This window comes from Maylandia zebra, linkage group LG13 (genome assembly GCF_041146795.1).
Source record: "Maylandia zebra isolate NMK-2024a linkage group LG13, Mzebra_GT3a, whole genome shotgun sequence".
Taxonomy (NCBI): Eukaryota; Metazoa; Chordata; class Actinopteri; order Cichliformes; family Cichlidae; genus Maylandia; species Maylandia zebra.
The window spans coordinates 27412269-27437570 of NC_135179.1; the positions used below are offsets into that span (position 1 = coordinate 27412269).

Sequence of the window (25302 nt, forward strand, 5' to 3'; positions counted from 1 at the left end):
ACATCTACTCTCCTTTGGGTGTACAGTAGAACCCCGAGTCCCCGCTCTGATTCCACCGCAGCCAAACAACAACAACAGTTGGAGTGCAAAGGCACGGCAGCGAGCATCACATTTCACTGCTGGCTCACAGCACCCGGGGCCCGCAGGAGCCAAGTGTCACACAATTGCTATTTCTAGCCATCCTGCTTTAGTGGGCAAGAGGGACCCACTAAAACAGCAAGGTCTCCCGAGTTCCCTTGAAGTCTGTCAGTCTTTTTTTTTTTGACTCCCTTTTTTTGGTCAGCTGGGATTCCAGCTAACGTTAGATGCTCAGCGGCTCTCTCGTTCATTCATCTTCTTCCTCTGTTCTTTTGGTTGCCTGGCTGTGGCACTTCAGGGGGGAAGGTGACATTTTGACATTTTTCAATGTCGCACCTCATCACTGTCTGAGTCTTATTGTTTCAAGCTCTCCTTGAGCCCCCTTAAAGGGTGTGCGAGAGTATTATTTTTAGAACATTAATTTGTGTTGTACAAATTAAGTATGCTTCGCAAGTGACTCGGGCACCTTCCTATTGCTAATTCATATCAAAGAAGCCCCTGTGTGGTGCTCCATTTGCAGGCGAGTGCAGAGATGTGAAGATAAAGAGTGTTCAAAGGCATAGCACAGACTTGAGAGGAAACCATATAAAGTGAACAGCCTACCCCTTGGGGCGGTTGCTAATCCAGCAGCCTTGTGGCAGCTCAAACAGGTAAATAAGCCAAATGGAAGGAGAGGGAAGCTAAAAGGATATAATCAACCTTATTTTCACTACTTGAGAATGATTCCCAAAATTATTTTTATTTATAAAGCTGGCATCAAACCTAGCAGCACTTGCTAAACATCTGAGGGACACAGAGGTGCAACGCTTTCAGCTAATTTATCATTAGTGTGTTTCCATTATGATACTTTTGTTCTACCGGTTAATCTGGCTGCATTTAAAAAAGAAAAAAAACATATAAACAATTCAAAATGACATGTAACTCCAGCATAATTAAAGCAATAAACGGTCATTCAAATGTAGTTTGAAGTTTCTACTTAATGGAACCTCCAGCAGGCACAATACTTAGCCTTCTCTTATCAGACAACACCACAAAGTGGAGCTACAGCAGGGACGAAACTTCCGTCGCTCCTCTGCGGCTGGGGCACATTTATGATATTCAAAATTGCTGTTCATTTTGGCGACTGGTGTGAAATCTTCTCTTCCTGCTGTGCAATATAAAACTGTCTCCTCGAAAGCAGCGAGCGAGTGATCTACAGACGGTTGGATTGGCAAATGTTTGAGCTTTCGCCTCTCGGGTGCCTTTGGCGTCACTCGGTATCAGAGCAGCCACATACTGCGTCCAGTTAGCTGGTGCTGGTCGGATTTCTGGCTTGTTAGAATTTTGAACATTTGTTTTTCTTTGTTTGTTTTTTTTATCTGCTGATTCTTTTTGGTGACACCAAACTAACAGAAAAGCTGCTATTGTTTTGTTTCTTATGCATCTTTTAAAAACTGGCTGAAATCAAATTAAATACATCAGAAAATACGCTTTAGTGTAGCATTGTTTGGTATGAGCAAGAAGTTACACTGGCAAATGGTTCATTTTAGATTAAGAGAAAAACTTCAAGTTAAGAAGCTAAACTTTTTAGCCTTGTTTCTAATATGTAGCCGCTTTATTAGAAAAAAAAATACATTTGTGGTCAGTCAAAGATACTTTTTGAGGAAAAATAAATCTTTTATGTAGTCACAACATTACTTGATAACAGATGTTTGTAGCATTGTTTTTTTTTTATGTATCTTTCATATTAATTTAGAAGATAAACATATAGTGGATACATATTAAGATATATTTAAAACCGTATTTCAAACCAGTAGTCTCTGCCATACACAGTCATGTGAAAACAAAAGTTTTCATAAGATTTATACAGATCACGTGAAAAACTAAATACACCCTTACAATTTCCATACATATTAAGAGGGTAAGTAGCAGCCAATCACTGCTAATCAAATGCACTTGGTTGATTAATCATCAACAAGTGTAAACACTTTTAAAAAAGCGTTTGCAGTTTGCTGGTCTGGAGCATTCCTGTGTTACATAATCTCCTGGTTTTCCCAGGAGTCATCCCGGCAAATTCACCCCTGAAATCAGACTGCAATGCTCAGAGAACCTGCAGAAAACCTGCATCTCACTCTGCAGGCCTCAGCTAGCACGTTAAAGTTTATGACAGCATGATTAGAAAACAAGTATGGCTTTTTTTTGGACAACAGAAAGCCTCTTAAATGAAAATGTCAGCAAAGCTCAGGTTTCCACAGTTGAATATGAACACGCTACAAGACTTCTGGAGGAATGTCATGTGGACAGACGACACCAAAGCAAAGATGTCTGGCCCTGGTGCACAGTGCCATTTTCGGTGAAAACCAAACACAGCATATCAGCATAAACACCTCATAATATTTGTCAAGCGCAGACATGGAGGGGAGATGATTTAGGCTGGGTGCAGCCACAGGACCCCGGCACCCTGCATGTGCATATATTTGTATACCAAAATATTCTAGAGATAAATGTTGGGTCATTCGGTCATGGTAACAGCAAAACAATCCAAAGCACGGCAGTAAATCTGCAAAGGAATGGCTGAAAAAGAGAAGAATCAAGAATGCCCACAAACACCAATGCACTGAGGTCACACTGTAAAGCAATGGGCCAAATTCCTCCACAACCACGTGAGACACTGATAAAGTCATTTAGAAAACGATTACATGAAGTTATTGCAAGGATGGCATAGAGTCCCATGGAAACACGTGACTTTATGTTGTTGTTGTCCTTGTGGTATAATAAAGTAGTGATCCGGCCTGGACCCGGTAAGTGAAAACCTTAGTGTGGACGTTCAAACAAATCAGTGATTGGTTGATTACCGTTCCAAATGATGGTCCTCGTACAGGTTCTCACTAGGACTTAATAACAATAGCTTGAAATAATTTACTCCACATACACCCTAGAGGGTGTTTTCATTTCAGTCAGATGCATTATTCAGTTTGACCTCCCCTGACAGAAAGCGAGGGGTTGCCATTATCATGCATATAACCATGTTGTTCATTTATGCTCCTCTGCACATAGCTCATTGATTCAGAAATTGGGAGCATTTTGCACACGCATACACAAAGGGTTTTAATGAGTTTCCAACCACAGCCAATAAGAGAAGTGTATATATGTGTGTGTGAGTGGTAGTTTGGAACGGAGGCGTGTAGCTGGTCAACTTGAACACAGCCTTGTTAAAAAGTCAATTAAAGAGAAACAAAAAGGAAACGAGGAGAAAGAATTGTTTCTCCTCGCAGCTGTTTTTCGATCACAAGGCGTCGAGCAGTCTTAGCGAATGGGAAGCGAGGATTATTTATAGGCAAAGCTCGGCTCTCTGTGAAGGGAAAGAAGTCTGAGTCCAAGATTATGACCTTCTTTTCTGTGGAATTCGACATAAAACCCAATTGTTGCAACGTGCAATTTCACACTTACTCTCCAGTCTTCTCCAGTCATCATAAGAAGAAAAAAAAGTTTGTCTTGAGATTCCTAAACTGTGACAGGTTTTTACAATGAATGGCTGTGGAGATAATCGAAAACAAACACACACTTTAGATGATAAAGCTGTGTATACTACACTTTAAATTCAATCGACCAGAAGCATCCACAGACACTTTCAGGGACAGAGCTGCTAGTAAAAAGGGCAGCTTGAACAGAGCGCTCATAAATCTGTCAAGTGTTCACCTCAGTTGGTAGATGCAAGTGATCTGTGAGGGGAAAAGGACTTTTTATTTTTTATTTTTTTGTCCATTGTGTATTCTTCTAAATTATAATTCTAACTGTAAAGCTATCATTTATAAAGTATTTGGCAATATATTGGATGGGCTGGCCATATTTGTCTCTGTGAACATCCTGTGCAGTAAGTGGTAAATAGTGCAAAATATCCACGTCCCTTGTGACTGCACAAAAGTGAATTCATCCCAACTCTGCTACTATTTCCTGCTGCTGTCTCCACTGCCTCTTCTTTCATCCTCAGTCCTCCCAGAGTTGGGCGCTGACATGTCGATAGAGCAGAAAAAGAGAAGCAGCTAACAGTCAGCTGTAATTGCTGGCCTGTGGATGTCCACAGGGAGACAGCTTCTCTTTAAGGGCACAGAGGGCACCGGCGAGCCCCTTTTATTTATCACACCACTGCTCAGCGCCCAGTCCTCAGTGACCACTGCTAAATTATTCTGCTTTGAAGTTGTGATTAGATGAGTCAGTCTCTGGCTTCAAATCCACTGTTAACCCGATTGTAATTAAATAGGCCACAAACAACTGTCATTAAAAAGCACGCTCTAACCTTAAAAGCCACATATATGTCTGGATTTGAACTTTTATGAAGACAACCAAGGTCATCTCAGGACGCGTTTTACAAGAATGCATCACTTACAATCCGTTCAACAGAAAGTAGCCAAAGGTTACTCGAAATTCACTAAATCTTGCGAGATGATATCGTACTCTAATTAGCACATTCATACAGTTTATTTGTTATTGTAGTAGGAGCAGAAGTAATGAAAGAAATGTTGCCCGTAACAATAAATGTTTGACAGCACTCACTTATGAGCCATTTTAAAGCTATTACTCTGGATTCACGATGCTTCATTTGTCTCATGCACATGTTTTATTAAACATGCAGGTGAATTAATGAGATTCTTATTTTTTGAATTCAGATAAAAATAAGATGGAATAGAATACTAATGCTAATAAAGAATTATAAACTGTGATTTCTTTTTTCTTTTTTGGAAGCTCTTTTATTGCTATGTCAGCTGCCAAACGTTCAACTAAATATGCGGCTCACATCCTGGGAATTAGACGGAGAAAGATGTTTGCAGTGGGAAAGCACAACCAAAAATAAAGGTGATTTTCATTGATCTAAATTATGAATGACTATCCTCTGGAAAACAAGCTGTAAAAACTGTTATGCCTTTTTCCTATCAAAGTTAATCAGGTGACTCGGCTTGTCTGATTGTAGAAACAGAGCACAGCCTGTGCGGACATCTGTCCACATTTAGGTGTTTGCAAGCACTTCACATTAAAAAGGTTTGTTACTTGGTGGTTTATTTTGCCTGTTTCTTCCTACCGTGCATTATGCCCAAACTGCTTTTCACATGTGTGTGTTTTTAATAAATCGATCACGTAAAAGCACTCTAATGGAGAAAACAAAAATTAGTTATTTGCCTATCTGGATGCTCTCTCCAAAGATCACCTTGGCTCACAGTAATTCAGATATGTTGCCTTTTCTAAATAGAGGAGAGGATTTTCACCAGAATTTTTATAATTAGAAAGGCCTTTTGGCATTGGGGAGCTGTGCAATTAATAAATATGAGATAATCGATGAACTATAATTACAATCTCAGATTTTGGCCCACAATTTGAAATAATTAAACAGGATAAGCATTAACCTGAACCTTGGTGGAAAATAACTTGAAAAAGGTTAATGGGAAAAGGTTGAGAATGAGTTTTGAAGAAGAGATATGCAAATTTGAGGTGAAATACTGAAAAAAGATAATAGAGAGCGACTTTAATGAAATTAGTGGATTGTAGAGCTTCTAAATCTAAGCTGCCAACTTTTCCTCTGGAGTTTTTTACTCATTCCATGGACAGGTTTGATTAAATACTTGGACAGCACAGAAACCTATATTTTCAAGTATTATACCATGAATTAACTGAATTATGTTCTAACAGCACTTTTCCTGATTGGTTTTGCTTCAGTTAAAAGTCCTCTAATTATTTTATGTAATCAAAACATGATTTTAGTTATTATATTTAAGGATTTCAGTCAAGCCGATAGGACAACACCTGTGAGTTTCATGGTTAGCATGGTTGAGTAAAAACTAGCCGACAAACTATACACAAAGATCTGATTGGTCCATGTCAAAGAGGTAGAACAGCAAAACCTACAACAGCTCAGTGCAGTCACTTCTCTTTTAAGATCAACCTCAAAAAATATATAAAAATTGTGAAAAAACACATACACTACTACTTATGACACCAGCAGTAGTAATGATAGTACTAGTATTTAATCTAAATAATAACAGCCAGAGAAAAGAGTGAACAGGAATTAAAGGCAACAACTGTTCTTAGACCGCAAAACTTCCTCAGTTTGTGTTAGTGCAGTGCGATGCTTTTGGTATCGATCTTATACCAAGTAAATACAGGCCCGATATCAATGCTGATACTTCAGTGAAAGCAGTGTGTCATGACATGTGACATGAGTCATGATCAATTTGCAAATTCTGAACACGTTTTAAAGACCACTAAATCAACAATAATCAGTTAGCACAATGAAAAACACATCTTTTAGTTGGGTTTTTTTTTTGGGGGGGGGGGGGGGGGGGGGGTTGTGGGCTGGAATCTAAATGTGCCTGTCTTTAAAGGACTTTACATCAACTTCTGTTTAAATGTTCTAAAGGTGATCACTAAAATAGATGCGACAGTCAACACAAAAAGGTTCATGTTTGAGGTAGATTTTTTTTCATTTCCAGTAAATAAGTAAATAACAATTCAGTAGGCTATGTACTGAACATAGAGGACAGAAACAAACTATTGATCCTTTCACACTAGTATCGATCCACCACCAATACCAGTGTTGGTATCGATACTGTCGACATTTGGATCAATCTGCCCACCTCTAGGCAACGTCCACACTAGCCCGGATAGATTTGAAAACGGCGTTTTCGTCTGAAAACGCTCTGCGTCCACACTAGCGCTTTCAGTCGTTTTCACAGAGTTGTGCGTCCGCATTGAAACGGCCCAAAACGCTTACTTCCAGTCCTGCACATGCGCAAAAGTGAGTGAGAATTAAAGAATTTGAAGAAAAGCTATCTGGAGCATGTACAAACTGATATTAATCTTTTTTAGGTCTGCCAAAATTGAGAGCAATCAAAACAACTGCTGTATAATGCCCTCTGCTATCTTATTTAATTCGTCACATGACTGCATCACATGACTAAAATGCTCATCGTTTTAGAAAGTCTGCGTTTTCGAGTGTCCACACTGAGACGGGACAGCTCCGTTTTGAAATGTATTCGTTTTCAAGAGCGTTTTCAAAGCGCTGCATTTTTCCTTGAGGAAAACGCCGTCTCAGTGTGGACAGGAGGCCAACACGGAGAGAAAACGATGTGTTTTCAAACGAAAACGCATTAGTGTGGTCGTAGCCTAAGTGAAAAAGTATTGGGGCTTGACTATAACATAAGGGTAGAGCACTTACACCTACAATATTATCAGCAGTAAATTTGTGCTTTTTTGTGGACCGATACCAGAACTACTGAAAACTATAAATGCTCAGAAAAGGAGCTTAAAGTATAGTATACAGCCAGTGTAAGCTCCAGTTTTTTCTGAGCAACATACTTTGAATATTCTAATAAAATGTCTTTGTCATTTTTATTATTTTCTGCTTCGCAAGTTGGTAATGATGAATTCAGAAGAGTCAGACTCATGCTTCCACAGGGTAGAATAACAGAATATCAAATATTTGTGATCACAGATATGGTATCCACTTAACAGCAGCAACAGGGCCCTGAATATGTTATGCAGCTAGAAGATCTCATTTATAATGATGTTGCAGGCAGGTGACAGGTCATTACTTCTGCTATTAATCATTTTTGTTTCTGTTTATCTGCATAATTGTTTTGACATTACTTGCTGTAATTGGTTATCTTTATTAACTACACAAGTTGAATTAAAATGCAAGATGAAAGCTAAGATTGTTTTAATGTAATTGAATTTGAGCCTTTACTTCAATTTTTTTTTTACTCAAGTGGAAAGGAGCACTTTTTTTTCTGGTGAAAGGCAGGAGCATTAGATGACACTGCAGAGGGACTTTCTCTATGTGCAGCACTCTTTATTGTGCTGGTCTAGGAAAAGCGAACAGCCACTTTACACCTGTCGTCAACATCTTGATATTTCACACAGACCGGACAGCTATTAGCTGAAAAGTGGATCCTGAAGTTTTGAGTTCCTGTTCTCCAATCTAACACCTCCTCCGTGTAGCAGTGAGGAGCTGATAAATATATTACATCTGTCCGCCTCTAAAACTACCTGCGTGTGTGTGTGGCTGTGCGCTGTGAGAACATGAGCACGAGGCACCTTGACAGGAGGTTTGTGCGTGACAGCATCACCAACACCTGGCTTCCCCCAGCAGGAAGCGGTGTATCTAATAATGAGAGAAAGTGTCAGGGACACATAAGGCGCATCCAGCTGAGAGCAGGGTATGAAGATGACCACAGACTTTGCGTGAGCCGCCGCCCAACCGTGCACACACATCTCGTCTCTCTTTCCCTACAGTAAACCACAGGAGAGGAAGCGATAATCACATTTTCTGCCAAACTGAATAGGTGATGGCAGCTCACGCACACACACACACACACACACACACACACACACACACACACACACACACACACACACACACACACACACACACTCAAAACAATACAGTGATGCAAATGTGGCTGTTTGTTTCTTTCATCAGCTGTCAGTGCATTTCAGGTTTCACTGGAGAAATAACTCTGTCCTCCATGGAAGGAACCCATGAATCAAACCCTGGTCATTTGATTGACAGCTCATTACCCTCCCTTTAATACAGACAACAACCTTGGAAAATAGAGGTAAAGCCGGCAGAATCACGTTAAATTTGGTATTCCAGCTGGGCTGAGACGCACTCGGGGACGCGAGCACAGAGGTTGACGATATGTGTTCTCTCACTTCTCTGTTCTTCTCAGCTTTTGTATTCTGCGACTTTAATTTTCTCAAGATAAGAGATCAGATTAATGAGTAGCCTCCCATGACACGGTCTATATTTTTGTTAATAAGACTATAAAAAGAATCACTGACAACTTAAAAAAAATTAATTCTTAGCCCCCAAAGCCACACAGTTATTCAAGGGCAAATCTTTGAGGCAGAATATGTCTGAAAGTGATTTATCACTCACTCTGACTTGAGTAATTACTCTGACTGTTTGTATGACTTGAGAAAAATTTACGTGAGCTAAGCACTCGTTTTCCTTCACAGTGCATTTCAGCGCTCTTCCCGGAACCACTGAGGGCTACAGCAAGTCAAGGTCGAGGCATGAAGGGCCATCGTGAACTCTGTTTTGGTTAACCTTCATCAGATACACAGTGTTGTGCTGCCACTGTAAGATACTCAAGGATGCAGCAGGCAGTCTGAGGTTAAAGTATTTTGGGAGCTAACATTTGTTTGAATGAAACTTGAGGGAAGTTTTTTTTTTGTCTGACAAGCTGTGACATTGCTGCATGAGAAAAATGCCACATTTATTCAGGGTTTCAAACTAACGCACGCACACAAATGCTCAGTGAACACACGCAAACGCATGCCCTGCAACCTTCATTCCCTCTGCACAACAGTATCAGAGGAGTCTGAGAACTCCCTGTTCCCTGGAGAAGGCCCAGCAGCTGCCACATCGCCCACCTTATCATCAGAGTTCCCACCACCCGAGGAAAGGAAGGTCTTTCATGTGACTCTTATCAGTCAACCAGAGGGTAGAGAAGGAGGTGGGAGGAAAAGGAAGGGAGAGCTAGGAGGTGAGAGCCCCCACGGCGCAAGGCCACAAACCTGCTTTCCCATGCCCGCGTCTGATCGTCAGTCCTGCCAGGGAGCACCGTACAAAAACCGAGCGAGAAAGAGAGGGAGAGAGATCACACCTCACTTGGAGTGAGACATTCACATATAGAGGAGGCGAGGGAGGGAGGGAGGCGAGGGAGGGAGAGAGAGGAAGCAGGAGACATGTCTAAAACTAGAAACAACCCGACGACCCTCACATCTCCCCTTTGCAACCCCTGCACAGCACGGGCACTGCATAAAGCTGGATATAGAAAGGCAAAGCCCTGCAGAGCTTCACATTTCCATTTCTATCACAGCTCTAGGTTGGTTCCTAGTTTTATTCCTAGTTTACCTAAAGTCAGCACATTTAGTTGTCGTTGATTTTACAGCACTAGCTGGAATACTGTGGGGACATAAGTTGAGGTCCTTGTGAGTCTAGACCGCTTTTTGGGAATTAGGTCAGGGGCTAAGGTTCGGTTAATGATTAAGCTGTGAGGGCACTGGCACTGAATGCATTAGGTCAATAAGTGGGGACTCAGTGGGGATATATAAACAGGTTTGTGTGAACATACAGTTTTCTTGCAACAGGAGTTACACACACGGTGGACCAGAGGAACGTTCGACAAAAGAAGCAATGTTGATATTTTTAGCATTCAGTGATGCAAAGGTGGAAAAAATTAGAATGCTATGAATCAAAATTATCAGTAATGTGGTACAACTTTGCCTTTCTGTCCCATGATCATCAGTGAAAAGAGAACAAAATGTTTGTCCTTCCTGATTTACACTCATGTGATTTATACCAAACACATGCTGATCAGCACCGACGCAGGGACTGTGTGTGCTTTGTTTGAGGCATTTTAATCGTTTAAATTATCATCTTTGTGATGTTGAAATGACAACTAGCATATGAGAAGATAATTCATCAGCTGTACAGCTACACAATTCATTAGTCATGTTTTGATCTTAGAGTGCATCAACAGAAAATGCCCCATATGGGACGAAAGCTGTCAACATGTAAAATATATGACAAATAAGAGAGTTACTGCTATTTTGGGGGGATAAAGCAAATTTCCTGGAAGCATGGCTGGGCTACACAGCTGCCCACGGTGGGCCACGCACTCATGAAAACAGCAAATGCCCCACCTTCCAGAAATGACTTGTCAGACTTGTATTATTGTTGCAAAGGCAACATTGTTCCTGAATATGGTCACACAGCATAGTTTTACCTGCAGGCCTTCTGTAGCAGGATGTAAATGAGCTTTCACCATTTTGGCTGAAATCCCATTTTAATCCAATTTATGTTGAAGCATGTTTTTCTTTTTTATACACACAAGTCAAATAACAACTAATCTCCGTTTTCAGGCTTTCTTAACAGTGTTATGCTGCATTTCATTTCACACGCCTACACCTGGAGGAAAAGAACCTCGGGACTCAGTTCACTCACTGATTTAGAAGACCTGCAGCGGCCAAGTCAAAAGCCCAGAGAGGGCACGGTTGAAGGACGTGTCAACACTAAATATTTCATTCAGCAGAGGTTGATCTTTCATTGCCATATTAACGTGCCATTAACCCCGTTCAACAGCAGTGCGCAACATTAAAGTGGTGGTGCTGCATGGCAGCGCCGAGTGCCAGTCAGCTCAGACAATAGTGCCGTTTCACTCACTGTCAGCTCCCTGCCAAGCTCTGTCTGATTTAGTCACTGCGAAGCTTTATTACCCTCTCTGCAACATTACAAGAGAAGCTGCACGTGCTCATCTAAAGAGCAAAACAAAAACGTACAGAGTGGAACAACAGAAGTATCACTCAAATCAGTCTTCTCACTGCGTTGAGGGAGCTACTTCTTCACTTCATGTCTTTGTGCTACAGGTAATACCTCCAGTCATTTATATCTTATATTACACTTTAGGGTCTTGGCTGATGTCTTCAGTTTCAGTACGGGGACTGTTATGGCCTGCAGGCTCACCTTTGAGAAAAACAACTCAAGTGAGGACTCATGCACGCAAATGTGCCAGTGTGGCTTTCGCTGATCCAGATTAACACTGACAGTATGTTGACAAAGGCAAAAAGGGGAATATGGCAAAATAGATTCTGATATCCTGTCTCCAAAACAACAAGACCATTACATAAGTGAGACCCTTAGCAGTGCTTAGTGTGTCCGTGCCACTAAATGGGCTTGACTAAATAAACAACTCATCAAAAAAGAATCTCACTTTGACGTGTAAATGGAGAGCTGCGTACGATAACTTAAAAAACATGAGCTTGATCCATTATGGATGCTATTAGACAGAATGCCAGTTAATGGCTGTTGTCAGCGGTTAAACAGATTCTGAATGTGCGTTCATTAAGAAACACGAGGCAAAGAGAAAAATCACTGTATGGTTTAAAGAAAATGCAAAATGATAACAACAGATGATACAACCTGCACTGACAAAGAGACAAAGATCTGTGTCTCAAATTTTAATTAAAAACAAGGTGACAGATGGTTAGAGAACATCAACGGTGCAAAAATAGCCCTGCAATTAATCTGCAAGACTATTCAGATGACTGTAGTTGCTTTTGTCAACAACCCCCAAAACCTCAGTCTTCCAGTATCCTGGTTATATTAAAGCATTCACATTTAAAAGCAATAGTAAGGTATTCATATAACTTACAGGGAATGTTTGCACACCTCTTGTAGCCTGCCTTATCCATCTAACCGGGCCTGTATTGGATCGGTGACCATCCCCTACCAGCCCTTGTGGAAATGAATTTAATTGCGAAATCAATTTAATTTAGTTCAGTTTATATAACACCAAATCACAACAACAGTCGCTTTAAGGCACTTTATATTGTAAGGTAAAAAGCCTACAAAAATGCAGACCACCCCCTATCAGCCAGCACTTGGCAACAGTGGGAAGGAAAAAACTCCCTTTTAACAGCAGAACTGATGGGCGGCTGTCTGCTGTGACCGGTTGAGGGTGATGGGAAGAAGACAGAAGAGAAGACACACTGTGAAACAGAGGAAGAGATGAATAATAACTAATGATTAAATCAAGAGAAGTGTGTAAACTCCTACAGAAATTTTCAATCTTTAAATATATATTTTTTAAAAAAGTAAAAATCTACTCCATTCCTTTTAAGGTACATGAACAGGATGTGGAAATGTATAACGTTTGTCATTTCTATATGACACTAATAGAAAAAACAGTAATATGTTAACTTTGCACTTCTTACCTCTGTGTTTAGAGAAACAAGCAGCCATACAATATGATGGGTACATATTTTATCAGGGTGTGGAGCCCAAAGCTTAATGTAGTTTTTAGGTGATTTTAATTTGAACTTTTGTTTTTGACTCTGAGAAAAGCTGTCAATTTTTGCCAGCTGTCTTAGGGATCTCCTTCCAGCACTGGTTGTCAGTGACTGTGGGTCTTTAATCATCTCTGAATACACAGACAAGGTGCCGCAGCTGAAGCAGAACAACAAAACCATCCTGAAGGGCAGGTGGAGTTCGTGTGATCACTGGTCTGTGGACCTGGGGAGCTGGTTTTGTGAAAGTCTCCTGAATGAGAGCCTGATTTTAGTTAGCAAAAATCATTTTGCTTCCACTGCTCACCAGATTCACCCTTTTTTATCTTTTGAGTTTTTCTTCGCCTCCCTCCTTTAAGGTTCAGTGAGTTTAAAAAAACATATATGAAAATGCTACATGAGTTACAACTCAAGTCAACATATAATAAATTTGTTTGTTAGCCTAAAAGTTAATGTGTCTTTGGCTGAACTGTTAAGCACCCGCCTAACCTGAATAAAGACATCGTTCTATTCTGAGGAATAACAAAGCATCCTCCCGCTCCTCCTTCACAGAATCTTGTTTAGATTGGAGAGACAAGCGTGCTCAGCGGGGCCTGGGCCCTCATCAGCATTGCTGAACAGCAGGTTGGAGTGGGGTGGGGGTGGTGGTGGTTGGGGCGTGTACTAGGCCAGCCTCACTGGGAGCGACCTGGGGACTCGCAGCCTTTTGAAGTGGTAATGTGCCCGGACTCGTGGGAGGGCCGCCAAATTGAAATGTCTTTTGACAATGGCAGACAGCCACTGTTGTCATCTGATTGAGCCACCTTCAGGGAGAGAGAAAGAGAGGAAGACAGGCAGGAAGAGACTGGGAGAGAAAAGTGCAAGTCACAAGGACACAAAGAGGACGTCATTTCAAATTGATAGTTGAATTTAATTTCATAGGAATCACTGTTATTGGTGGCAGTGAGCCCAAAGGTATCACAGTGGTGACATGAAGCACTATCAGTGTCCCTTTTTACTGCTTGTCTAACTTTTTAATTGCATCATGTCCACTGATGTAAAATGTCTAGCTTTTTACACCAATATTTCCAGGAGAAATGGGGGAATGAACGGCTCATGAATGGAGAGAACAAAAGGAAGAAAAAGCCTCCACCAAACAGAGCTCATGTTTAGAGTTCTGCTCTCTCTGTCAGCAACCCTGTCAGAGCCAGTAAACAGCCAGAGAGAGAGAGAGGGAGAGAGAGGGGGGGTGATGGTGTGGTAGGCAGCGTTATCTCCAGCCAACGGCATTAACTTATGAATTAGGAATCGTAGAGGGGAAAAAAGGCTAGCGGTCAAACAGCATCTGGTTTCCATTACCTACTACAAACAGACACCTGCAGAGGCAATTTACAAAACATAGAAGCAGTAAAATTAAGCAGGAGACACTTATTTAAATGTCAGATTAGGGTCTGCAGTGAAAATGTTCACAGCCAGGGCTCAGAAGTGCATTTTGCCTCCTGCTCATTCTTATCCTTGACCATTCCTTCCCTCCCCTCTTCATCCTTCATCAATTTCCTCCTCCTCCTCCTCCGCAGGCACAAACACACCTATGCAGAACAGAAGAGAAGAGCTGGCGTGGAGAACTTTTGGCCATGGATGCTTGAACTCACAAGCCCCCTATTGGGAACCAGGTGGCTTCGTGGTGGCCTAACTCCCGGGAGGATCTGGTTGCAGTGCTTGTCTCTCCACCCTGTGGCCTTATTCTGTCAGTCCCTGCTCCTGATGCAGATTGGGCCCCATTTGGGGGGGGCACTAAGTCACCCCCACCCTCCCTGTCCCCATCTGTTTCACTGTGTCTCCAGCATCATGCACCAAAGCACAGCACGGGGAAATGATGGGAGGAGAAGTTAAAATTTGCTAACTGTTGAGAGATGCAAAGGGAAGAGGGAGTATCAGTCTCACGAAAATCACGCATTTTCAGACCGAAGCAGATTTTTGGGCTTCACTACTGAAAGCACTCCGACCTTGAACAAGTGCGCTTCAACACAGACATCACTGTGAATTAATTCAGCATGGTGCTACTTAATTACAACAAAGCTTCTGGGCTTTAACCAAAAACAAGGCAAGCAAGTGTTTGTCCAGGAGAGTGTATGAGGTTATTACACTTGTTTTGAAGTTGACAGGCAACAGGAGAGGTCCAGCAAGTATCTGTGTCCTGGCTGAAAAAAAGTCTCAGATATTTAATTTTTAAATCATTTTTTTTAATGTTTTGCTGCTAGTAAAGCAAATCCTGTTGTGTAAAAGTTAGATAATCACCTTTTGTAATAGGGTTGAATTTTTGCATAAAATAGGGTTGAATTGACTTCAGTTTAACAGTTGCCATGGTGATTTTATTTGTTTCACTTCATTTTTTCTTCAAAAGAATTCCTCTTAGTTAGTTAGTTAGTTTTAGTTTTTTGTTTTGCGGTTATTAATCGAAAAGAATTTTGCCCACTTCCTCATCCATGTACTAGGGGGAAAGGTGACCAAATTGTCGGTAACTGGGACTACAGACATTTCCTTTGCTTTTGATTTAATTAAATTTTGTTTTGTTCGAACAAAATATCCTTTTCCCCTAAAGATTGGATTTTCTTTTAATCAGCATTTGCAGTAAAACTCACACACTCGCAGTTAGAGAGGAAAATGTTTTCTTAATGGTTGTTTTTATGATTATATTTAGCAGAAATGTGTATGTTTAGTAAAAAGGGGATTTTAAGTGGGGTTTGTTATTTGTAGATATTCATTCAGTAACCATAAATGTTTGGTGGTTTGCTGGTGACTCTGTGGTGTAGGCCTGCGAGGAGACACATACCCAGTCAAAGGGCATTGCAAGCCCAAGTGATTGTGAAGGTTGCCTCGTGAAGAGAATCTGGTGTCAAAATCTGCACCCAATCAAAAAGATGCAGATCCACAGTTGGTGTGGTGACCTCTGAACTAAGGGAGCAGCTGAAAGATGGCCTTCATTCTGTTTAAAAACAACTTTTTTTGTTTTAAATTTCATCAGAATCAGAATTAGAATACCGGAGAAGAAAAAAACAAGAGCAATGCTTTCCAATGTAAAAATATCTAAACACCTTTAAATACTTCACAGCCTTTTTAGTTTTATTCCTTTCAATTTTTATATATCTTTTTCTCCTTCCATTGGCATGTTTTTGTCACATTATACAGTATTTTTCATCTGTTTTGTGTTAATATCCTTGACTACAGGGCCAAATTACAGAGAACATTTTCCCCAAGTTAAAAATGATGTATTAAAAATAAAAGAAAGAGAGAGAAAAGAAAAAAGTAGCATAGCCCAAGGCTAACTCTGAACTAATTCTGACAAATGACATAACAACGCACACACACAAAAGAGTAAAATTGCAGTTTTAGAACAATATTGTCAAGTGAGTCATGAGATGGTAATGAGTTTTCAGAGAGTGCAGTAACCTGAAAATAAACTGAAATGAGCACTCTGTCAATTTTATTTGTCCAAAGAAAATCCTGAGTCGGACTGACAAGCTATCAGAATTACTGGGCGGCTCAGAGAAGCGTCTCAACTCCGATGCTGATTTTTACACTAATGGACCTTTTCTTATATATATTGCTACACTCTGTTGCATTCTCCCAGTAAAATGTTCCTGTAACTTTTGAATTCTTCCAGCAGGCAAACATCTGCTGGAGTTTCCAGTCAACCATGCTTTTTTTGATTGAAAAAGGAGCCTTAATGTGCCCAGAGTTGATGTGATATCATATCTACTTAAGATAGTTGAAATGTACACTTTTTGTTTTGTTTCAGTGAAGCTATTGTCTCACTTTATTAGATGAATCTCTTACCATGCTGACTTAGTGGTTGTGCAAATTTAAAAGTCAGGGGTTCTCCAAAATCAGCTGGACTCTGGATTCTTCGTCTGACCTGAACTGTGCATCTTTGCTGATTTGATGAAAGCCCAAAAGAGCTTTCTTTACGTGTGTGTGTGTGTGTTTCATTTCTTTCCCGCTCTGGCTTAGAAGGAGTGTTTTCTGCCCAGTGTTGCAGGGTCCTGATACCCCAAGTTTGTGTTCCACAGGGTGGTGGGAATCAAAGAGTGGGTACTGGTCCATGTGTGTGGGCTTCCGGTAAACTTCAGTGTTAAGGTTTCCATTTCCCTCAGTGTGCACAGCTCAGTCCGGAAACAGCAAACTATTATCCTTTGTGTCTTCCCTGGTGAATTTATGTTTCTATCCACTGAGTTGATGTGAGCAGTGAAGGCTTCTCCTTCTTGGGTTTGGATTTTGATGTGAAATCCTTGTAGCCACGTATCTGTACCAGTGGCTAGGTGCTGCCCCTTTAAAAGAGCCAAGTCCTTAACTTTCCACTTCTTCCATCTAAAGGTTGGCCACAATAGGTGACACCTGGGAGCCAATGGCTCATCCATGGTTTTTGTCTGTAGAAATCCTCTTTGCATTTAAAATATGTGGTGGTAAGGCAGCCTCAGCTGTAGGTATGCACTCTGGACACTATGGATCCAGTGTAAGTCTCTGGACCATGTTGGTGAAGTCGGTGGGGTTTTTGATATGATGTGGTGCGTTCCCCACAAGGGGCAGTAGCATTGTAGGTGGCTGACTTTATACTGCTTACAATGGGTATGAATGGGGGTCCTTCTTTGCAGTTCTTTGGAACACCATACATACAGGGTATAGCATCCCCTGGGCAGATGGTGGTATACAGGGCGGTCAGTGATTTTATCCTTTACAAGCTGTTGTAGGTAACTGATGACTTTGTTTTTGTAGATGCTTGTGGGGTCTCGTTTTAAGGCTTCATAGGTATAGTTGTCCCTGAGGAGTGTAGTCATTTTTGTGTGATAATCTGTTGTGTTTAGAACAACAGTGCACCTCTCCTTGACAGCTAGTAATATGGTGATGTTTTGGTCTTTGCTCAGGGAAGCGACGGCCTTCTTTTCTTGTATTGTGAGGTTAGACGGAGGAATGTTTGCACTGGAGAGGGTAGCTAAAACATTTTTATACTCATTATGTTCATTATGATGGCTGTTCTACTCATCCCTTTATTTTAGCAACGTAAAAGCAGGCTGTTGTCCCTCACCAAATAAAAGAAAAAAACAAAATACAGTCAAAGGCTGCAGGCTTATGTGAGCTTATAATGACGGAGTGAAATCTAACGTATTTTCTTTCTTTCACAATCACTGTTCAAACATAACTTTGAAAACGAAATAGAAGAAAGGAGTTTCTCCTTCCCTATTAAAAAGCTGGAAGTTAGACAAGGCTAAGTCACTCCATAATACTGCCCTTGCCTCAGAAAGTACAGTCTACCTAGGATGTAACAAGGGGAAGTACAGTGGGGCAAAAAAGTATTTAGTCAGCCACCGATTGTGCAAGTTCCCCCACTTAAAATGATGACAGAGGTCAGTAATTTGCACCAGAGGTACACTTCAACTGTGAGAGACAGAATGTGAAAAAAAAATCCATGAATCCACATGGTAGGATTTGTAAAGAATTTATTCGTAAATCAGGGTGGAAAATAAGTATTTGGTCACCTCAAACAAGGAAAATCTCTGGCTCTCACAGACCTGTAACGTCTTCTGTAAGAAGCTTTTCTGTCCCCCACTCGTTACCTGTATGAATGGCACCTGTTTGAACTCATCATCTGTATAAAAGACACCTGTCCACAGCCTCAAACAGTCAGACTCCAAACTCCGCCATGGCCAAGACCAAAGAGCTTTCGAAGGACACCAGGAAAAGTATTGTAGACCTGCACCAGACTGGGAAGAGTGAATCTACAATAGGCAAGCAGCTTGGTGTGAAAAAATCAACTGTGGGAGCAATCATCAGAAAATGGAAGACATACAAGACCACTGATAATCTCCCTCGATCTGGGGCTCCACGCAAGATCTCATCCCGTGGGGTCAAAATGATCATGAGAACGGTGAGCAAAGATCCCAGAACCACACGGGGGGACCTGGTGAATGACCTGCAGAGAGCTGGGACCAAAGTAACAAAGGTCACCATCAGTAACACACTACAACGGCAGGGAATCAAATCCCGCAGTGCCAGACGTGTTCCGCTGCTGAAGCCAGTGCATGTCCAGGCCCGTCTGAAGTTTGCCAGAGAGCACATGGATGATACAGCAGAGGATTGGGAGAATGTCGTGTCAAAACACACCGCCCGGGCAACAAAGGAGTGGCTCCGTAAGAAGCATTTGAAAGTCCTGGAGTGGCCTAGCCAGTCTCCAGACCTCAACCCCATAGAAAATCTGTGGCGGGAGTTGAAAGTCCGTGTTGCTCGGCGACAGCCCCAAAACATCACTGCTCTCGAGAAGATCTGCATGGAGGAATGGGCCAAAATACCAGCTACTGTGTGTGCAAACCTGGTAAAGACCTATAGTAAACGTTTGACCTCTGTTATTGCCAACAAAGGTTATGTTACAAAGTATTGAGTTGTATTTTTGTTATTGACCAAATACTTATTTTCCACCCTGATTTACGAATAAATTCTTTACAAATCCTACCATGTGGATTCATGGATTTTTCTTTCACATTCTGTCTCTCACAGTTGAAGTGTACCTCTGGTGCAAATTACTGACCTCTGTCATCATTTTAGGTGGGGGAACTTGCACAATCGGTGGCTGACTAAATACTTTTTTTGCCCCACTGTATTTCTTGTTTTTCCACAAAATTAGCATGAAATTAAGTGGGAATTACAATTACATATGCAGTACTGAAAATTACTTACAGAATGTAAAATTACATTGTAATTTCACATAAAATACAATGAAATTCAATATAATGGCAGGGGAATTGGGCCCTTAGTCACAGATCCTGTTATAAAGTAATCACTTGAATCTTGCTTAAAGACAACTTTCCCATCTGACTAGAGACACCTGACTAAAGCATGATGATAGTTTATTTTATGATGCACATGCTTACAGTAGTGTACATCTAGAGGTAATTTGCATTTTTTCCTACAAAGACATAAAAACTGCACAGTAGGTAGTATTTTTGAGACAAGCACTGTGTTTACAGAGTGCACCTAACCTCTGTTTTCTCCTAATGAACATGATGGATTTCCCAAATTGCCAATTTAAGCTTAAAGACAACTACAGGTGTTTGTGTTGTGATTCTGGAAACATCATACTCTCACCCTGTCGAAGTGTCAAAATGTAAAACCTCGTTTCGCCTTCTGAGAGAACCCGCTCCTGCTCGGCGGCAGATCTGTTTAGATGAACAAGCAGCTTTTGTTGCCTTTTTTCTGCAGAGTGAGACATTTCTGCTTAACTCTGCAAATTCGCTCTTCTCAAACAGAACACTCTGCAAGAAAGGGGAAAAAAGAAGACGAAGAAAACAAGAGTGGATTTTAAAAGCCGCATGTTAAAGTACACCCAATTAAAAGCATGCAGGCCCTCGTGAGACATGGTGGGAATGAGTTTGACATGTTGATGTAGAGGGAACTGCTGGAGTATAGAGTACACTTGTTTGCCTTGTTTGAAAAGCCTTTTAAGTAGAGGATCCTGTACCTTAAATCACTGCAAGTAAGGCACATATTGATAAGAGAAACTGATAACTGCATATTTGACAATCAGAGCACTAATACTCCACAGCCCGTCCGACCTTGACTGAATGCTGGTGTGGTTATCTCACCCCCCCCAAAAAAAACAGACAAAAATGCTGAGCTACCAGAACCTCTCAGTTCACCTCAGTGCAGTATGACTCCTTGCACTGTATATACTGTAACCCTTACCTATAAGTTATTTGCTTTAAAACAAATAGACACTATTACATTATATACTTACAGTGACCTCAGGCTGCTGCCAGTCAACGTTTGAGACTGCTGCCACCAAGTGGTGGTGTGGAGGATTAATGTGTCTGACCAGTTAGAAACAGTTTCAGAACTTGGATGTGGCTAAAACATCCATCCATCCTTTCATTCTCTTCCACTTATCCTGAAAAATAATGAGAAGCAACTTTATTAAGTGACAAAAAAAGTGAAAAAGGTCACTTAACAAAGTTTTTTCTCATTACTTTTAAGTGTTGCTGGAGTCTCTGTGTAGTTAGATCCTTATCTTCTCCATGCACCTTGGAAGTCGGTGAAGTTGTGCCAGAAATGTGTGTTACTTCCACTTATCCTTATCAGGGTCATGGGTGGGGTTCAGCCTGTCCCATCCACTATAGGGTTAGCGGTGGGGTACACCCTGGACGGGTCATCAGTCTGTTTTCTTGTGGCAAAAACACATTAGAACATAATAGCTGCACAGTTCAAGTAAAGATGATCAAAATGTTTTTGTTGTTTTTGTTTTTTGTGAACACTAGTTGATAAAACACCAAATATCATTAATCTGTTTTTCTTAACTGCTTATCCTACTAGGGCCTATCTGTGCTGGGGCAGGGTACAGCCTGAAAAGGGTCATCAGCCAATCACAGAGTCAACACAGAGATACAGATAATCATTCAAACTCACACCCAAACTTATGGTGAGTTTAGAATCTAACTGCTATATCTCTAGACTGAAGAGCCAACCCATTGAAAGCTTCGCTTCACTCCAGGAGCTGTGACGCAACGGTGCTAACCAAATACCCCGCCATGCAAACCCTTTCATCAGAAAAAGCCATTGATTTATTGTTGTACTAATGTATTTCTTAATGATTTATCTATATCCATTTTGATGAATATAGATTCCTCAGCTGCTACCAAGAAAACAAGAAGCAAAGTAATTGGTTAGTCTCAATCAAATGTCCAGACCTTTGATGTGCATGGCACTGTGGACTCATTAACTTCTCATGACATCAAATTTATACAACTTAAATACATAAAATATAAAGAGAGAGAGAGAGAAAGAGAAAAAAGAATCCTCTCCACATCAGAACATAGCTGATGATTTGAAGACGTGATTCAGAGCCATGAAAGAAAAAGAGTGGATTTAATGCTGCAAGATAAATGACTCCTGTCGCTATGCGGCATATCAGCTTCCTCAAACACTGAGTTGGGTCAACACAAATTTATGCTCTATTAAAAACGTCATACACACACAACAAGGCTGAGACTCAACACTGAGATGCTTCTAAGTAACTTTCAGTGCTCATTAGCGGCATTTTTGCCAGACTTTTTTTTTTCAGCTACGTTGGGATGTGAGGTGACCTCAGCTGGTCCAGGGTGCTCATTTAAAGATAGATCTTTCTTTACCAAAACGTGTGATATACGACTGCTGCCCACAAGCGCTGCAAACACAGTGGTTCAGAGAAAAGAGAGCAGTTTCATCTTCAGCCCGGTGCACCGGCCTTGACATGCCATAACACTCCCTCAGCTACACACCACACAACCTGTGCACGTGTGTGTGTGTGCGTCAGTGTCTCACTTCAGCACACCCTGAGAGTCCTTGTCTAGAGACCTTGAGTTCTAAAAAGCATGGGGGCCTCTCTTCTGGGAGAGGGAAAGAGAACGAAAAAAAACCCCTGAACAGATAAGAAACTTTTCCACCATCAGGAACAGGGCGTCCTGAATATTTCCCTTCTCCCAGCTTGTGTCAGATAGGAGATAATAACTGTAACAAGTTCACTCGTAGCTGAAAGATTTGGAGCAAAACAAGACAAAGTATTTTTGCAGAAGAAACCAACCTTTGTATGCCACTGTACTGTAGAATTTGTTTGTTTGTTTGTTTTTCAGTGTCTACAGGCATCTTCCCAGATGTGTCGCCATGGCTTGAAACCAAAGAGGGAGGAGAAGTGCTGAGTGAGCATGCACAACAGCTACTCTGTCTTTGTTAAACATCTTCAAGGTCCCTGTGGAGGGATAAATGGCCAACAGGAGGTGCTTTCCTGGGAGACATGCATGGAGATCTATACGGGGTAAGTCCTCTTCACGCCTTCCACGCATTTTATAAACTTAATCCTTTAATTAAAACTACATCTTGGCAACTATAAAGCGTATGACTGCTGTATGTGCATTTTATTTTGATATTACAGTATTTTTAATACCTGGACGTAATGCAATTTTAGCCAGTCAGACAGGAGAAGAATATAAGAGTCATTTCTTGTGTTGTGCATCCAGTCATGCATCTTTATGCCTTTTGTCATCCCTGCCCTCCAGGTTCCAGTGTCCAGAATCGGGGCAGTGGGGCTAGTTGCACTCGCTGTTCCTTTTTCCTATGCACATACTTCTTTGAGATTTAACTTTAAAGAGGCATAAGGCATGGGAAAATGGGGCTGCAGAGGTATTCCACCAGGCAGACAGCCATTTCATCATCTTCTCCGCATGACAGCTGACCTCAAAGTGTGCATTCGCACACTCACTCTCACACACACACATACATTGGAATTCCAGCCTGTCTTGGGCTTACAAAGAAAATCTGCAAAGCACAGACTGTGATACACTGGATTCAGGTATTTTTATGCCCCTCTGATTATTATTGATTTATTTATTAAAGCGCAAATTTGATCTTAATCATATGTGTTTTATTGCATTTCTGTGACATTATTGTTCATGTGTGTTTGCCCTGAATATTTGCTGAATAAAGAAAGTTGGGCCATTAATCATTGGATTTGAAGTATTTGCATGCACTGTACGTTTTTGTGGTATTGGACACTTAAATCATACAGTACAGAATTTTACATAATAATAACTAGTCATGTTTTTTGTGGCACAAATGACATGAGCTCATAAAATCTCAGTATTGCTGATTTCATGCGATAAAAGAGGACCTTTTTGTGCTTTTTATAAATCTTTCCATCATTTTTGCTTTTTTAAAGTTACATTTTCACTCTTCAAAACATTAAAAGGTAGCAAAAAAAAGCAAAATAGCATTTCTCTGGTTGAGGTGGAACTTGTTTTGACTATAAATACAATTAGGTGGTGTTGTGCAGTGGTTCACAGGCCCACTAAAAGGGTCATAAAAATCAAAGGGGCCGTAAAATAATTAACAGTCCGGTCTTTAACAATATACCTGCCAAGTCTGAGATAGATCAAATGAGCAGGGAGAAAAAGAAGACACTCATACGGGGATTTCCTCAGAGACACGAGAAAGTGGATATTTTAATAAAAAAACCTGAAAGATTTTGATGGAGGAGGGTTGCTCTTTACTATATCTATAACTATAGTGCTTTTTATTACTTTTTTGTAAGAGGTCACAAGCCAAAAAGGGCTGAAAGTGTCATTTGACCAAGTGGTAACAGCATAGTTTTAGTGCTCCAAGGCATTGATTATTCCAAAATATTTTCTGTCATTGCATGTATTGATGCTGGCAGTGGAGAGAACTGTCTAATGTGTCAATCAAAAATCTCCTATAGGCACTCGCCGCAGTGGAGATTTGTAGAATGTGAAGGCCACAACCAATTCATGCTAATCAAACTGCTGAACGGCCCTTCTTACTCAGTGGATGGAAGCAAGCTCGTCCATCAGAGAGGAATGTTTGCTCATAGCATAGTGGCACTGAATCGATTCGCTGTAGTGCTGCCCTGTAAAGTGCTGGGGCTGATAGAGCCAGACCATGCCATCTAAATGCCACCCACAGCATCACATGGACACTTCACTGTAAATGTAGTGAACTTTAAAAGGCAAAAAATATGATTTCTAGGGGCTGGTGCCATTCATGAGAGTCAAAATCTGGGTCATGACATAATTAAGCATATAAGAGGGTTTTTTTTAAGTATGTGCATCAAACGTTTTTGCTTTTATTTTGGAATGTGTTAAGCTGTGAAGCACTGTAATAATGATAGGCTTCACCTCCTTGGCCTCAAACTTAAAGAAAATTAAATGAAACATTTTGACCTTTTTTTAAAGCTTTACTTAAAAACTAATAATTATGAACCCTTGGTATTTTTCAAAGGGGTTACAAACCAGAAAGGTTGATAACTACTGATCTCCCATTTTTAAATCGTGTGTCAAGCACATTTCATTAGTAAAAAGTTGTTCTTTTAGTGTAAAAGTAGCTGTTTCTTGTGTAGGTTTAGGGAAGCGGGTAAAATTAGCTGGAGTTCTTGGATAAATGCATTAATAGGACTCTTATCAGTCTATCTGCAGCCACTGTTGACACCTCTTCACCTATTTACTCACCTTTTTCAAAAGGTATCAGGGAAACACTCATTGTCATTTAATTCACCACATCTTTGCCCTCTCACAATGGATCATTGATTGATGTCGATGTCTCAACTAGGAACTATCCCTGCTAATGCTGCAGACCGAGGCGTTCCTCTGTCTGGAGGACTGAACAGAGGCACAGCATAAATAGCGGTCCAGTAAGCCTTTAAATGAATGTGTCCTTCTCATTATTCTAGTTACTGATGCTTGCAGGGCTAATCATCTCTTTTTTCATAATTGTGCCTCCTGGTGCGGAATGACAGCATTTATTTTCTTTGGTGATTGTTTGTGTGCGCTGGCTTTAGGCCCTGCCAAATAACTAAGAAAATCCTGTGTGCTGCTGAATGTAGAGCCAACCAAT

General features: G+C 40.9%; 1 long non-coding RNA gene across 1 annotated transcript; it reads left to right on the top strand.

The window, feature by feature from the left end:
* Positions 1 to 22664: 22664 nt before the first annotated feature.
* On the top strand, positions 22665 to 23398 carry LOC143421709 (uncharacterized). The gene is made up of 2 exons (XR_013101270.1): positions 22665 to 22714; positions 22956 to 23398. It is a non-coding gene; the product is annotated as an uncharacterized LOC143421709 (long non-coding RNA).
* Positions 23399 to 25302: the final 1904 nt, after the last annotated feature.